This window comes from Lissotriton helveticus, chromosome 3_1 (assembly GCF_964261635.1).
Source record: "Lissotriton helveticus chromosome 3_1, aLisHel1.1, whole genome shotgun sequence".
Classification (NCBI taxonomy): domain Eukaryota; kingdom Metazoa; phylum Chordata; class Amphibia; order Caudata; family Salamandridae; genus Lissotriton; species Lissotriton helveticus.
The window spans coordinates 1,405,386,377-1,405,402,854 of NC_136061.1; positions in this window are offsets into that span (position 1 = coordinate 1,405,386,377).

A 16,478-nucleotide genomic window follows, 5' to 3' on the forward strand; every position below is an offset into this window, starting at 1 on the left:
CTGATGAGGATTATGAATCCGAAACCGGTCCCAGGATGCTTGTTTCCGGTCCAGGGAAGACATGGCTTGGCATTTCGGGCTGCACTGTTCCCATGAGGCACAGGGTCAGACTGATTTGCGGATAGCCATGTCTGAACTCGGGTGGCTGAGTGAACTAAAGAATGGTGATGGATTAAACCCAGATCAGTTGACTGGGGGTGAGTGTTTGATTTGTTCAAACGCTCCGTCCATCATCCCCTTTTGTATTGCTTTGTTCGCCCTAAGTGTGGCAGGGTATGCTCAGACGTGAGTCCGTTGTTCACTTGGCCACTGGATTCAAGATAGCCTGGCTGATGAGGATTACGAATCCGAAACTGGTCCCAGGATGCTTGTTTCCGGTCCAGGGAAGACATGGCTTGGCAGTTCGGGCTGCACTGTTCCCATGAGGCACAGGGTCGGACTGATTTGCATATAGCCATGTCTGAACTGGGGTGGCTGAGTGAACTAAAGAATGGTGATGGATTAAACCCAGATCAGTTGACTGGGGGTGAGTGTTTGATTTGTTCAAACGCTCCGTCCATCATCCCCTTTTGTATCGCTTTGTTCGCCCTAAGTGTGGCAGGGTATGCTCAGACGTGAGTCCCTTGTTCACTTGGCCACTGGATTCAAGATAGCCTGGCTGATGAAGATTATGAATCCGAAACCGGTCCCAGGATGCTTGTTTCCGGTCCAGGGAAGACATGGCTTGGCAGTTCGGGCTGCACTGGTCCCATGAGGCACAGGGTCAGACTGATTTGCAAATAGCCATGTCTGAACTGGGGTGGCTGAGTGAACTAAAGAATGGTGATGGATTAAACCCAGATCAGTTGACTGGGGGTGAGTGTTTGATTTGTTCAAACGCTCCGTCCATCATCACCTTTTGTATCGCTTTGTTCGCCCTAAGTGTGGCAGGGTATGCTCAGACGTGAGTCCCTTGTTCACTTGGCCACTGGATTCAAGATAGCCTGGCTGATGAGGATTATGAATCCGAAACCGGTCCCAGGATGCTTGTTTCCGGTCCAGGGAAGACATGGCTTGGCAGTTCGGGCTGCACTGTTCCCATGAGGCACAGGGTCAGACTGATTTGCATATAGCCATGTCTGAACTGGGGTGGCTGAGTGAACTAAAGAATGGTGATGGATTAAACCCAGATCAGTTGACTGGGGGTGAGTGTTTGATTTGTTCAAACACTACGTCCATCATCCCCTTTTGTATCGCTTTGTTCGCCCTAAGTGTGGCAGGGTATGCTCAGACGTGAGTCCCTTGTTCACTTGGCCACTGGATTCAAGATAGCCTGGCTGATGAGGATTATGAATCCGAAACCGGTCCCAGGATGCTTGTTTCCGGTCCAGGGAAGACATGGCTTGGCAGTTCGGGCTGCACTGTTCCCATGAGGCACAGGGTCAGACTGATTTGCATATAGCCATGTCTGAACTGGGGTGGCTGAGTGAACTAAAGAATGGTGATGGATTAAACCCAGATCAGTTGACTGGGGGTGAGTGTTTGATTTGTTCAAACGCTCCGTCCATCATCCCCTTTTGTATCGCTTTGTTCGCCCTAAGTGTGGCAGGGTATGCTCAGACGTGAGTCCCTTGTTCACTTGGCCACTGGATTCAAGATAGCCTGGCTGATGAGGATTATGAATCCGAAACCGGTCCCAGGATGCTTGTTTCCGGTCCAGGGAAGACATGGCTTGGCAGTTCGGGCTGCACTGGTCCCATGAGGCACAGGGTCAGACTGATTTGCAAATAGCCATGTCTGAACTGGGGTGGCTGAGTGAACTAAAGAATGGTGATGGATTAAACCCAGATCAGTTGACTGGGGGTGAGTGTTTGATTTGTTCAAACGCTCCGTCCATCATCACCTTTTGTATCGCTTTGTTCGCCCTAAGTGTGGCAGGGTATGCTCAGACGTGAGTCCCTTGTTCACTTGGCCACTGGATTCAAGATAGCCTGGCTGATGAGGATTATGAATCCGAAACCGGTCCCAGGATGCTTGTTTCCGGTCCAGGGAAGACATGGCTTGGCAGTTCGGGCTGCACTGTTCCCATGAGGCACAGGGTCAGACTGATTTGCATATAGCCATGTCTGAACTGGGGTGGCTGAGTGAACTAAAGAATGGTGATGGATTAAACCCAGATCAGTTGACTGGGGGTGAGTGTTTGATTTGTTCAAACACTACGTCCATCATCCCCTTTTGTATCGCTTTGTTCGCCCTAAGTGTGGCAGGGTATGCTCAGACGTGAGTCCCTTGTTCACTTGGCCACTGGATTCAAGATAGCCTGGCTGATGAGGATTATGAATCCGAAACCGGTCCCAGGATGCTTGTTTCCGGTCCAGGGAAGACATGGCTTGGCAGTTCGGGCTGCACTGTTCCCTTGAGGCACAGGGTCACACTGATTTGCATATAGCCATGTCTGAACTGGGGTGGCTGAGTGAACTAAAGAATGGTGATGGATTAAACCCAGATCAGTTGACTGGGGGTGAGTGTTTGATTTGTTCAAACGCTCCGTCCATCATCCCCTTTTGTATCGCTTTGTTCGCCCTAAGTGTGGCAGGGTATGCTCAGACGTGAGTCCCTTGTTCACTTGGCCACTGGATTCAAGATAGCCTGGCTGATGAGGATTATGAATCCGAAACCGGTCCCAGGATGCTTGTTTCCGGTCCAGGGAAGACATGGCTTGGCAGTTCGGGCTGCACTGGTCCCATGAGGCACAGGGTCAGACTGATTTGCATATAGCCATGTCTGAACTGGGGTGGCTGAGTGAACTAAAGAATGGTGATGGATTAAACCCAGATCAGTTGACTGGGGGTGAGTGTTTGATTTGTTCAAACGCTCCGTCCATCCTCCCCTTTTGTATCGCTTTGTTCGCCCTAAGTGTGGCAGGGTATGCTCAGATGTGAGTCCCTTGTTCACTTGGCCACTGGATTCAAGATAGCCTTGCTGATGAGGATTATGAATCCAAAACCGGTCCCAGGATGCTTGTTTCCGGTCCAGGGAAGACATGGCTTGGCAGTTCGGGCTGCACTGTTCCCATGAGGCACAGGATCAGACTGACTTGCATATAGCCATGTCTGAACTGGGGTGGCTGAGTGAACTAAAGAATGGTGATGGATTAAACCCACATCAGTTGACTGGGGGTGAGTGTTTGATTTGTTCAAACGCTCCGTCCATCATCCCCTTTTGTATCGCTTTGTTCGCCCTAAGTGTGGCAGGGTATGCTCAGACGTGAGTCCCTTGTTCACTTGGCCACTGGATTCAAGATAGCCTGGCTGATGAGGATTATGAATCCGAAACCGGTCCCAGGATGCTTGTTTCCGGTCCAGGGAAGACATGGCTTGGCAGTTCGGGCTGCACTGGTCCCATGAGGCACAGGGTCAGACTGATTTGCATATAGCCATGTCTGAACTGGGGTGGCTGAGTGAACTAAAGAATGGTGATGGATTAAACCCAGATCAGTTGACTGGGGGTGAGTGTTTGATTTGTTCAAACGCTCCGTCCATCATCACCTTTTGTATCGCTTTGTTCGCCGTAAGTGTGGCAGGGTATGCTCAGACGTGAGTCCCTTGTTCACTTGGCCACTGGATTCAAGATAGCCTGGCTGATGAGGATTATGAATCCGAAACCGGTCCCAGGATGCTTGTTTCCGGTCCAGGGAAGACATGGCTTGGCAGTTCGGGCTGCACTGTTCCCATGAGGCACAGGGTCAGACTGATTTGCATATAGCCATGTCTGAACTGGGGTGGCTGAGTGAACTAAAGAATGGTGATGGATTAAACCCAGATCAGTTGACTGGGGGTGAGTGTTTGATTTGTTCAAACACTACGTCCATCATCCCCTTTTGTATCGCTTTGTTCGCCCTAAGTGTGGCAGGGTATGCTCAGACGTGAGTCCCTTGTTCACTTGGCCACTGGATTCAAGATAGCCTGGCTGATGAGGATTATGAATCCGAAACCGGTCCCAGGATGCTTGTTTCCGGTCCAGGGAAGACATGGCTTGGCAGTTCGGGCTGCACTGTTCCCATGAGGCACAGGGTCAGACTGATTTGCATATATCCATGTCTGAACTGGGGTGGCTGAGTGAACTAGAGAATGGTGATGGATTAAACCCAGATCAGTTGACTGGGGGTGAGTGTTTGATTTGTTCAAACGCTCCGTCTATCATCCCCTTTTGTATCGCTTTGTTCGCCCTAAGTGTGGCAGGGTATGCTCAGACGTGAGTCCCTTGTTCACTTGGCCACTGGATTCAAGATAGCCTGGCTGATGAGGATTATGAATCTGAAACCGGTCCCAGGATGCTTGTTTCCGGTCCAGGGAAGACATGGCTTGGCAGTTCGGGCTGCACTGTTCCCTTGAGGCACAGGGTCAGCCTGATTTGCATATAGCCATGTCTGAACTGGGGTGGCTGAGTGAACTAAAGAATGGTGATGGATTAAACCCAGATCAGTTGACTGGGGGTGAGTGTTTGATTTGTTCAAACGCTCCGTCCATCATCCCCTTTTGTATCGCTTTGTTCGCCCTAAGTGTGGCAGGGTATGCTCAGACGTGAGTCCCTTGTTCACTTGGCCACTGGATTCAAGATAGCCTGGCTGATGAGGATTATGAATCCGAAACCGGTCCCAGGATGCTTGTTTCCGGTCCAGGGAAGACATGGCTTGGCAGTTCGGGCTGCACTGGTCCCATGAGGCACAGGGTCAGACTGATTTGCATATAGCCATGTCTGAACTGGGGTGGCTGAGTGAACTAAAGAATGGTGATGGATTAAACCCAGATCAGTTGACTGGGGGTGAGTGTTTGATTTGTTCAAACGCTCCGTCCATCCTCCCCTTTTGTATCGCTTTGTTCGCCCTAAGTGTGGCAGGGTATGCTCAGATGTGAGTCCCTTGTTCACTTGGCCACTGGATTCAAGATAGCCTGGCTGATGAGGATTATGAATCCGAAACCGGTCCCAGGATGCTTGTTTCCGGTCCAGGGAAGACATGGCTTGGCAGTTCGGGCTGCACTGTTCCCATGAGGCACAGGGTCAGACTGATTTGCATATAGCCATGTCTGAACTGGGGTGGCTGAGTGAACTAAAGAATGGTGATGGATTAAACCCAGATCAGTTGACTGGGGGTGAGTGTTTGATTTGTTCAAACGCTCCGTCCATCATCCCCTTTTGTATCGCTTTGTTCGCCCTAAGTGTGGCAGGGTATGCTCAGACGTGAGTCCCTTGTTCACTTGGCCACTGGATTCAAGATAGCCTGGCTGATGAGGATTATGAATCCGAAACCGGTCCCAGGATGCTTGTTTCCGGTCCAGGGAAGACATGGCTTGGCAGTTCGGGCTGCACTGGTCCCATGAGGCACAGGGTCAGACTGATTTGCATATAGCCATGTCTGAACTGGGGTGGCTGAGTGAACTAAAGAATGGTGATGGATTAAACCCAGATCAGTTGACTGGGGGTGAGTGTTTGATTTGTTCAAACGCTCCGTCCATCATCACCTTTTGTATCGCTTTGTTCGCCCTAAGTGTGGCAGGGTATGCTCAGACGTGAGTCCCTTGTTCACTTGGCCACTGGATTCAAGATAGCCTGGCTGATGAGGATTATGAATCCGAAACCGGTCCCAGGATGCTTGTTTCCGGTCCAGGGAAGACATGGCTTGGCATTTCGGGCTGCACTGTTCCCATGAGGCACAGGGTCAGACTGATTTGCATATAGCCATGTCTGAACTGGGGTGGCTGAGTGAACTAAAGAATGGTGATGGATTAAACCCAGATCAGTTGACTGGGGGTGAGTGTTTGATTTGTTCAAACACTACGTCCATCATCCCCTTTTGTATCGCTTTGTTCGCCCTAAGTGTGGCAGGGTATGCTCAGACGTGAGTCCCTTGTTCACTTGGCCACTGGATTCAAGATAGCCTGGCTGATGAGGATTATGAATCCGAAACCGGTCCCAGGATGCTTGTTTCCGGTCCAGGGAAGACATGGCTTGGCAGTTCGGGCTGCACTGTTCCCATGAGGCACAGGGTCAGACTGATTTGCATATAGCCATGTCTGAACTGGGGTGGCTGAGTGAACTAAAGAATGGTGATGGATTAAACCCAGATCAGTTGACTGGGGGTGAGTGTTTGATTTGTTCAAACGCTCCGTCCATCATCCCCTTTTGTATCGCTTTGTTCGCCCTAAGTATGGCAGGGTAAGCTCAGACGTGAGTCCCTTGTTCACTTGGACACTGGATTCAAGATAGCCTGGCTGATGAGGATTATGAATCCGAAACCGGTCCCAGGATGCTTGTTTCCGGTCCAGGGAAGACATGGCTTGGCATTTCGGGCTGCACTGTTCCCATGAGGCACAGGGTCAGACTGATTTGCGGATAGCCATGTCTGAACTCGGGTGGCTGAGTGAACTAAAGAATGGTGATGGATTAAACCCAGATCAGTTGACTGGGGGTGAGTGTTTGATTTGTTCAAACGCTCCGTCCATCATCCCCTTTTGTATTGCTTTGTTCGCCCTAAGTGTGGCAGGGTATGCTCAGACGTGAGTCCGTTGTTCACTTGGCCACTGGATTCAAGATAGCCTGGCTGATGAGGATTACGAATCCGAAACTGGTCCCAGGATGCTTGTTTCCGGTCCAGGGAAGACATGGCTTGGCAGTTCGGGCTGCACTGTTCCCATGAGTCACAGGGTCGGACTGATTTGCATATAGCCATGTCTGAACTGGGGTGGCTGAGTGAACTAAAGAATGGTGATGGATTAAACCCAGATCAGTTGACTGGGGGTGAGTGTTTGATTTGTTCAAACGCTCCGTCCATCATCACCTTTTGAATCACTTTGTTCGCCCTAAGTGTGGCAGGGTATGCTCAGACGTGAGTCCCTTGTTCACTTGGCCACTGGATTCAAGATAGCCTGGCTGATGAGGATTATGAATCTGAAACCGGTCCCAGGATGCTTGTTTCCGGTCCAGGGAAGACATGGCTTGGCAGTTCGGGCTGCACTGTTCCCATGAGGCACAGGGTCGGACTGACTTGCATATAGCCATGTCTGAACTGGGGTGGCTGAGTGAACTAAAGAATGGTGATGGATTAAACCCACATCAGTTGACTGGGGGTGAGTGTTTGATTTGTTCAAACGCTGCGTCGATCATCCCCTTTTGTATCGCTTTGTTCGCCCTAAGTGTGGCAGGGTATGCTCAGACGTGAGTCCCTTGTTCACTTGGCCACTGGATTCAAGATAGCCTGGCTGATGAGGATTATGAATCCGAACCCGGTCCCAGGATGCTTGTTTCCGGTCCAGGGAAGACATGGCTTGGCAGTTCCGGCTGCACTGTTCCCATGAGGCACAGGGTCAGACTGATTTGCATATAGCCATGTCTGAACTGGGGTGGCTGAGTGAACTAAAAAATGGTGATGGATTAAACCCAGATTAGTTGACTGGGGGTGAGTGTTTGATTTGTTCAAACGCTCCGTCCATCATCCCCTTTTGTATCGCTTTGTTCGCCCTAAGTGTGGCAGGGTATGCTCAGACGTGAGTCCCTTATTCACTTGGCCACTGGATTCAAGATAGCCAGGCTAATGAGGATTATGAATCCGAAACCGGTCCCAGGATGCTTGTTTCCGGTCCAGGGAAGACATGGCTTGGCAGTTCGGGCTGCACTGTTCCCATGAGGCACAGGGTAAGACTGATTCGCATATAGCCATGTCTGAACTGGGGTGGCTGAGTGAACTAAAGAATGGTGATGGATTAAACCCAGATCAGTTGACTGGGGGTGAGTCTTTGATTTGTTCAAACGTTCCGTCCATCATCCCCTTTTGTATCGCTTTGTTCGCCCTAAGTGTGGCAGGGTATGCTCAGACGTGAGTCCCTTGTTCACTTGGCCACTGGATTAAAGATAGCCTGGCTGATGAGGATTATGAATCCGAAACCGGTCCCAGGAGGCTTGTTTCCAGTCCAGGGAAGACATGGCTTGGCAGTTCGGGCTGCACTGTTCCCATGAGGCTCAGGGTCAGACTGATTTGCATATAGCCATGTCTGAACTGGGGTGGCTGAGTGAACTAAAGAATGGTGATGGATTAAACCCAGATCAGTTGACTGGGGTGAGTGTTTGATTTGTTCAAACGCTCCGTCCATCATCCCCTTTTGTATCACTTTGTTCGCCCTAATTGTGGCAGGGTATGCTCAGACGTGAGTCCCTTGTTCACTTGGCCACTGGATTCAAGATAGCCTGGCTGATGAGGATTATGAATCCGAAACCGGTCCCAGGATGCTTGTTTCCGGTCCAGGGAAGACATGGCTTGGCAGTTCGGGCTGCACTGTTCCCATGAGGCACAGGGTCAGACTGATTTGCATATAGCCATGTCTGAACTGGGGTGGCTGAGTGAACTAAAGAATGGTGATGGATTAAACCCAGATCAGTTGACTGAGGGTGAGTGTTTGATTTGTTCAAAAGCTCCGTCCATCATCCCCTTTTGTATCGCTTTTTTCGCCCTAAGTGTGGCAGGGTATGCTCAGACGTGAGTCCCTTGTTCACTTGGCCACTGGATTCAAGATAGCCTGGCTAATGAGGATTATGAACCCGAAACCGGTCCCAGGATGCTTGTTTCCGGTCCAGGGAAGACATGGCTTGGCAGTTCGGGCTGCACTGTTCCCATGAGGCACAGGGTAAGACTGATTCGCATATAGCCATGTCTGAACTGGGGTGGCTGAGTGAACTAAAGAATGGTGATGGATTAAACCCAGATCAGTTGACTGGGGGTGAGTCTTTGATTTGTTCAAACGTTCCGTCCATCATCCCCTTTTGTATCGCTTTGTTCGCCCTAAGTGTGGCAGGGTATGCTCAGACGTGAGTCCCTTGTTCACTTGGCCACTGGATTAAAGATAGCCTGGCTGATGAGGATTATGAATCCGAAACCGGTCCCAGGAGGCTTGTTTCCAGTCCAGGGAAGACATGGCTTGGCAGTTCGGGCTGCACTGTTCCCATGAGGCTCAGGGTCAGACTGATTTGCATATAGCCATGTCTGAACTGGGGTGGCTGAGTGAACTAAAGAATGGTGATGGATTAAACCCAGATCAGTTGACTGGGGGTGAGTGTTTGATTTGTTCAAACGCTCCGTCCATCATCCCCTTTTGTATCACTTTGTTCGCCCTAATTGTGGCAGGGTATGCTCAGACGTGAGTCCCTTGTTCACTTGGCCACTGGATTCAAGATAGCCTGGCTGATGAGGATTATGAATCCGAAACCGGTCCCAGGATGCTTGTTTCCGGTCCAGGGAAGACATGGCTTGGCAGTTCGGGCTGCACTGTTCCCATGAGGCACAGGGTCAGACTGATTTGCATATAGCCATGTCTGAACTGGGGTGGCTGAGTGAACTAAAGAATGGTGATGGATTAAACCCAGATCAGTTGACTGGGGGTGAGTGTTTGATTTGTTCAAACGCTCCGTCCATCATCCCCTTTTATATCGCTTTGTTCGCCCTAAGTGTGGCAGGGTATGCTCAGACGTGAGTCCCTTGTTCACTTGGCCACTGGATTCAAGATAGCCTGGCTGATGAGGATTACGAATCCGAAACTGGTCCCAGGATGCTTGTTTCCGGTCCAGGGAAGACATGGCTTGGCAGTTCGGGCTGCACTGTTCCCATGAGGCACAGGGTCAGACTGATTTGCATATAGCCATGTCTGAACTGGGGTGGCTGAGTGAACTAAAGAATGGTGATGGATTAAACCCAGATCAGTTGACTGGGGGTGAGTGTTTGATTTGTTCAAACGCTCCGTCCATCATCACCTTTTGTATCGCTTTGTTCGCCCTAAGTGTGGCAGGGTATGCTCAGACGTGAGTCCCTTGTTCACTTGGCCACTGGATTCAAGATAGCCTGGCTGATGAGGATTATGAATCCGAAACCGGTCCCAGGATGCTTGTTTCCGGTCCAGGGAAGACATGGCTTGGCAGTTCGGGCTGCACTGTTCCCATGAGGCACAGGGTCAGACTGATTTGCATATAGCCATGTCTGAACTGGGGTGGCTGAGTGAACTAAAGAATGGTGATGGATTAAACCCAGATCAGTTGACTGGGGGTGAGTGTTTGATTTGTTCAAACACTACGTCCATCATCCCCTTTTGTATCGCTTTGTTCGCCCTAAGTGTGGCAGGGTATGCTCAGACGTGAGTCCCTTGTTCACTTGGCCACTGGATTCAAGATAGCCTGGCTGATGAGGATTATGAATCCGAAAACGGTCCCAGGATGCTTGTTTCCGGTCCAGGGAAGACATGGCTTGGCAGTTCGGGCTGCACTGTTCCCATGAGGCACAGGGTCAGACTGACTTGCATATAGCCATGTCTGAACTGGGGTGGCTGAGTGAACTAAAGAATGGTGATGGATTAAACCCAGATCAGTGGACTGGGGGTGAGTGTTTGATTTGTTCAAACTCTCCGTCCATCATCCCCTTTTGTATCGCTTTGTTCGCCCTAAGTGTAGCAGGGTATGCTCAGACGCGAGTACCTTGTTCACTTGGCCACTGGATTCAAGATAGCCTGGCTGATGAGGATTATGAATCCCAAACCGGTCCCAGGATGCTTGTTTCCGGTCCAGGGAAGACATGGCTCGGCAGTTCGGGCTGCACTGTTCCCATGAGGCACAGGGTCAGACTGATTTGCATATAGCCATGTCTGAACTGGGGTGGCTGAGTGAACTAAAGAATGGTGATGGATTAAACCCAGATCAGTTGACTGGGGGTGAGTGTTTGATTTGTTCAAAAGCTCCGTCCATCATCCCCTTTTGTATCGCTTTGTTCGCCCTAAGTGTGGCAGGGTATGCTCAGACGTGAGTCCCTTGTTCACTTGGCGACTGGATTCAAGATAGCCTGGCTGATGAGCATTATGAATCCGAAACTGGTCCCAGGATGCTTGTTTCTGGTCCAGGGAAGACATGGCTTGGCAGTTCGGGCTGCACTGTTCCCATGAGGCACAGGGTCAGACTGATTTGCATATAGCCATGTCTGAACTGGGGTGGCTGAGTGAACTAAAGAATGGTGATGGATTAAACCCAGATCAGTTGACTGGGGGTGAGTGTTTGATTTGTTCAAACGCTCCGTCCATCATCCCCTTTTGTATCGCTTTGTTCGCCCTAAGTATGGCAGGGTAAGCTCAGACGTGAGTCCCTTGTTCACTTGGACACTGGATTCAAGATAGCCTGGCTGATGAGGATTATGAATCCGAAACCGGTCCCAGGATGCTTGTTTCCGGTCCAGGGAAGACATGGCTTGGCAGTTCGGGCTGCACTGTTCCCATGAGGCACAGGGTCAGACTGATTTGCGGATAGCCATGTCTGAACTGGGGTGGCTGAGTGAACTAAAGAATGGTGATGGATTAAACCCAGATCAGTTGACTGGGGGTGAGTGTTTGATTTGTTCAAACGCTCCGTCCATCATCCCCTTTTGTATTGCTTTGTTCGCCCTAAGTGTGGCAGGGTATGCTCAGACGTGAGTCCGTTGTTCACTTGGCCACTGGATTCAAGATAGCCTGGCTGATGAGGATTACGAATCCGAAACTGGTCCCAGGATGCTTGTTTCCGGTCCAGGGAAGACATGGCTTGGCAGTTCGGGCTGCACTGTTCCCATGAGGCACAGGGTCGGACTGATTTGCATATAGCCATGTCTGAACTGGGGTGGCTGAGTGAACTAAAGAATGGTGATGGATTAAACCCAGATCAGTTGACTGGGGGTGAGTGTTTGATTTGTTCAAACGCTCCGTCCATCATCCCCTTTTGTATCGCTTTGTTCGCCCTAAGTGTGGCAGGGTATGCTCAGACGTGAGTCCCTTGTTCACTTGGCCACTGGATTCAAGATAGCCTGGCTGATGAGGATTATGAATCCGAAACCGGTCCCAGGATGCTTGTTTCCGGTCCAGGGAAGACATGGCTTGGCAGTTCGGGCTGCACTGGTCCCATGAGGCACAGGGTCAGACTGGTTTGCATATAGCCATGTCTGAACTGGGGTGGCTGAGTGAACTAAAGAATGGTGATGGATTAAACCCAGATCAGTTGACTGGGGGTGAGTGTTTGATTTGTTCAAACGCTCCGTCCATCATCACCTTTTGAATCACTTTGTTCGCCCTAAGTGTGGCAGTGTATGCTCAGACGTGAGTCCCTTGTTCACTTGGCCACTGGATTCAAGATAGCCTGGCTGATGAGGATTATGAATCTGAAACCAGTCCCAGGATGCTTGTTTCCGGTCCAGGGAAGACATGGCTTGGCAGTTCGGGCTGCACTGTTCCCATGAGGCACAGGGTCAGACTGATTTGCATATAGCCATGTCTGAACTGGGGTGGCTGAGTGAACTAAAGAATGGTGATGGATTAAACCCAGATCAGTTGACTGGGGGTGAGTGTTTGATTTGTTCAAACGCTCCGTCCATCATCCCCTTTTGTATCGCTTTGTTCGCCCTAAGTGTGGCAGGGTATGCTCAGACGTGAGTCCCTTGTTCACTTGGCCACTGGATTCAAGATAGCCTGGCTGATGAAGATTATGAATCCGAAACCGGTCCCAGGATGCTTGTTTCCGGTCCAGGGAAGACATGGCTTGGCAGTTCGGGCTGCACTGGTCCCATGAGGCACAGGGTCAGACTGATTTGCAAATAGCCATGTCTGAACTGGGGTGGCTGAGTGAACTAAAGAATGGTGATGGATTAAACCCAGATCAGTTGACTGGGGGTGAGTGTTTGATTTGTTCAAACGCTCCGTCCATCATCACCTTTTGTATCGCTTTGTTCGCCCTAAGTGTGGCAGGGTATGCTCAGACGTGAGTCCCTTGTTCACTTGGCCACTGGATTCAAGATAGCCTGGCTGATGAGGATTATGAATCCGAAACCGGTCCCAGGATGCTTGTTTCCGGTCCAGGGAAGACATGGCTTGGCAGTTCGGGCTGCACTGTTCCCATGAGGCACAGGGTCAGACTGATTTGCATATAGCCATGTCTGAACTGGGGTGGCTGAGTGAACTAAAGAATGGTGATGGATTAAACCCAGATCAGTTGACTGGGGGTGAGTGTTTGATTTGTTCAAACACTACGTCCATCATCCCCTTTTGTATCGCTTTGTTCGCCCTAAGTGTGGCAGGGTATGCTCAGACGTGAGTCCCTTGTTCACTTGGCCACTGGATTCAAGATAGCCTGGCTGATGAGGATTATGAATCCGAAACCGGTCCCAGGATGCTTGTTTCCGGTCCAGGGAAGACATGGCTTGGCAGTTCGGGCTGCACTGTTCCCATGAGGCACAGGGTCAGACTGATTTGCATATAGCCATGTCTGAACTGGGGTGGCTGAGTGAACTAAAGAATGGTGATGGATTAAACCCAGATCAGTTGACTGGGGGTGAGTGTTTGATTTGTTCAAACGCTCCGTCCATCATCCCCTTTTGTATCGCTTTGTTCGCCCTAAGTGTGGCAGGGTATGCTCAGACGTGAGTCCCTTGTTCACTTGGCCACTGAATTCAAGATAGCCTGGCTGATGAGGATTATGAATCCGAAACCGGTCCCAGGATGCTTGTTTCCGGTCCAGGGAAGACATGGCTTGGCAGTTCGGGCTGCACTGGTCCCATGAGGCACAGGGTCAGACTGATTTGCAAATAGCCATGTCTGAACTGGGGTGGCTGAGTGAACTAAAGAATGGTGATGGATTAAACCCAGATCAGTTGACTGGGGGTGAGTGTTTGATTTGTTCAAACGCTCCGTCCATCATCACCTTTTGTATCGCTTTGTTCGCCCTAAGTGTGGCAGGGTATGCTCAGACGTGAGTCCCTTGTTCACTTGGCCACTGGATTCAAGATAGCCTGGCTGATGAGGATTATGAATCCGAAACCGGTCCCAGGATGCTTGTTTCCGGTCCAGGGAAGACATGGCTTGGCAGTTCGGGCTGCACTGTTCCCATGAGGCACAGGGTCAGACTGATTTGCATATAGCCATGTCTGAACTGGGGTGGCTGAGTGAACTAAAGAATGGTGATGGATTAAACCCAGATCAGTTGACTGGGGGTGAGTGTTTGATTTGTTCAAACACTACGTCCATCATCCCCTTTTGTATCGCTTTGTTCGCCCTAAGTGTGGCAGGGTATGCTCAGACGTGAGTCCCTTGTTCACTTGGCCACTGGATTCAAGATAGCCTGGCTGATGAGGATTATGAATCCGAAACCGGTCCCAGGATGCTTGTTTCCGGTCCAGGGAAGACATGGCTTGGCAGTTCGGGCTGCACTGTTCCCTTGAGGCACAGGGTCAGACTGATTTGCATATAGCCATGTCTGAACTGGGGTGGCTGAGTGAACTAAAGAATGGTGATGGATTAAACCCAGATCAGTTGACTGGGGGTGAGTGTTTGATTTGTTCAAACGCTCCGTCCATCATCCCCTTTTGTATCGCTTTGTTCGCCCTAAGTGTGGCAGGGTATGCTCAGACGTGAGTCCCTTGTTCACTTGGCCACTGGATTCAAGATAGCCTGGCTGATGAGGATTATGAATCCGAAACCGGTCCCAGGATGCTTGTTTCCGGTCCAGGGAAGACATGGCTTGGCAGTTCGGGCTGCACTGGTCCCATGAGGCACAGGGTCAGACTGATTTGCATATAGCCATGTCTGAACTGGGGTGGCTGAGTGAACTAAAGAATGGTGATGGATTAAACCCAGATCAGTTGACTGGGGGTGAGTGTTTGATTTGTTCAAACGCTCCGTCCATCCTCCCCTTTTGTATCGCTTTGTTCGCCCTAAGTGTGGCAGGGTATGCTCAGATGAGAGTCCCTTGTTCACTTGGCCACTGGATTCAAGATAGCCTTGCTGATGAGGATTATGAATCCAAAACCGGTCCCAGGATGCTTGTTTCCGGTCCAGGGAAGACATGGCTTGGCAGTTCGGGCTGCACTGTTCCCATGAGGCACAGGATCAGACTGACTTGCATATAGCCATGTCTGAACTGGGGTGGCTGAGTGAACTAAAGAATGGTGATGGATTAAACCCACATCAGTTGACTGGGGGTGAGTGTTTGATTTGTTCAAACGCTCCGTCCATCATCCCCTTTTGTATCGCTTTGTTCGCCCTAAGTGTGGCAGGGTATGCTCAGACGTGAGTCCCTTGTTCACTTGGCCACTGGATTCAAGATAGCCTGGCTGATGAGGATTATGAATCCGAAACCGGTCCCAGGATGCTTGTTTCCGGTCCAGGGAAGACATGGCTTGGCAGTTCGGGCTGCACTGTTCCCATGAGGCACAGGGTCAGACTGATTTGCATATAGCCATGTCTGAACTGGGGTGGCTGAGTGAACTAAAGAATGGTGATGGATTAAACCCAGATCAGTTGACTGGGGGTGAGTGTTTGATTTGTTCAAACACTACGTCCATCATCCCCTTTTGTATCGCTTTGTTCGCCCTAAGTGTGGCAGGGTATGCTCAGACGTGAGTCCCTTGTTCACTTGGCCACTGGATTCAAGATAGCCTGGCTGATGAGGATTATGAATCCGAAACCGGTCCCAGGATGCTTGTTTCCGGTCCAGGGAAGACATGGCTTGGCAGTTCGGGCTGCACTGTTCCCATGAGGCACAGGGTCAGACTGATTTGCATATATCCATGTCTGAACTGGGGTGGCTGAGTGAACTAGAGAATGGTGATGGATTAAACCCAGATCAGTTGACTGGGGGTGAGTGTTTGATTTGTTCAAACGCTCCGTCTATCATCCCCTTTTGTATCGCTTTGTTCGCCCTAAGTGTGGCAGGGTATGCTCAGACGTGAGTCCCTTGTTCACTTGGCCACTGGATTCAAGATAGCCTGGCTGATGAGGATTATGAATCCGAAACCGGTCCCAGGATGCTTGTTTCCGGTCCAGGGAAGACATGGCTTGGCAGTTCGGGCTGCACTGTTCCCTTGAGGCACAGGGTCAGCCTGATTTGCATATAGCCATGTCTGAACTGGGGTGGCTGAGTGAACTAAAGAATGGTGATGGATTAAACCCAGATCAGTTGACTGGGGGTGAGTGTTTGATTTGTTCAAACGCTCCGTCCATCATCCCCTTTTGTATCGCTTTGTTCGCCCTAAGTGTGGCAGGGTATGCTCAGACGTGAGTCCCTTGTTCACTTGGCCACTGGATTCAAGATAGCCTGGCTGATGAGGATTATGAATCCGAAACCGGTCCCAGGATGCTTGTTTCCGGTCCAGGGAAGACATGGCTTGGCAGTTCGGGCTGCACTGGTCCCATGAGGCACAGGGTCAGACTGATTTGCATATAGCCATGTCTGAACTGGGGTGGCTGAGTGAACTAAAGAATGGTGATGGATTAAACCCAGATCAGTTGACTGGGGGTGAGTGTTTGATTTGTTCAAACGCTCCGTCCATCCTCCCCTTTTGTATCGCTTTGTTCGCCCTAAGTGTGGCAGGGTATGCTCAGATGTGAGTCCCTTGTTCACTTGGCCACTGGATTCAAGATAGCCTGGCTGATGAGGATTATGAATCCGAAACCGGT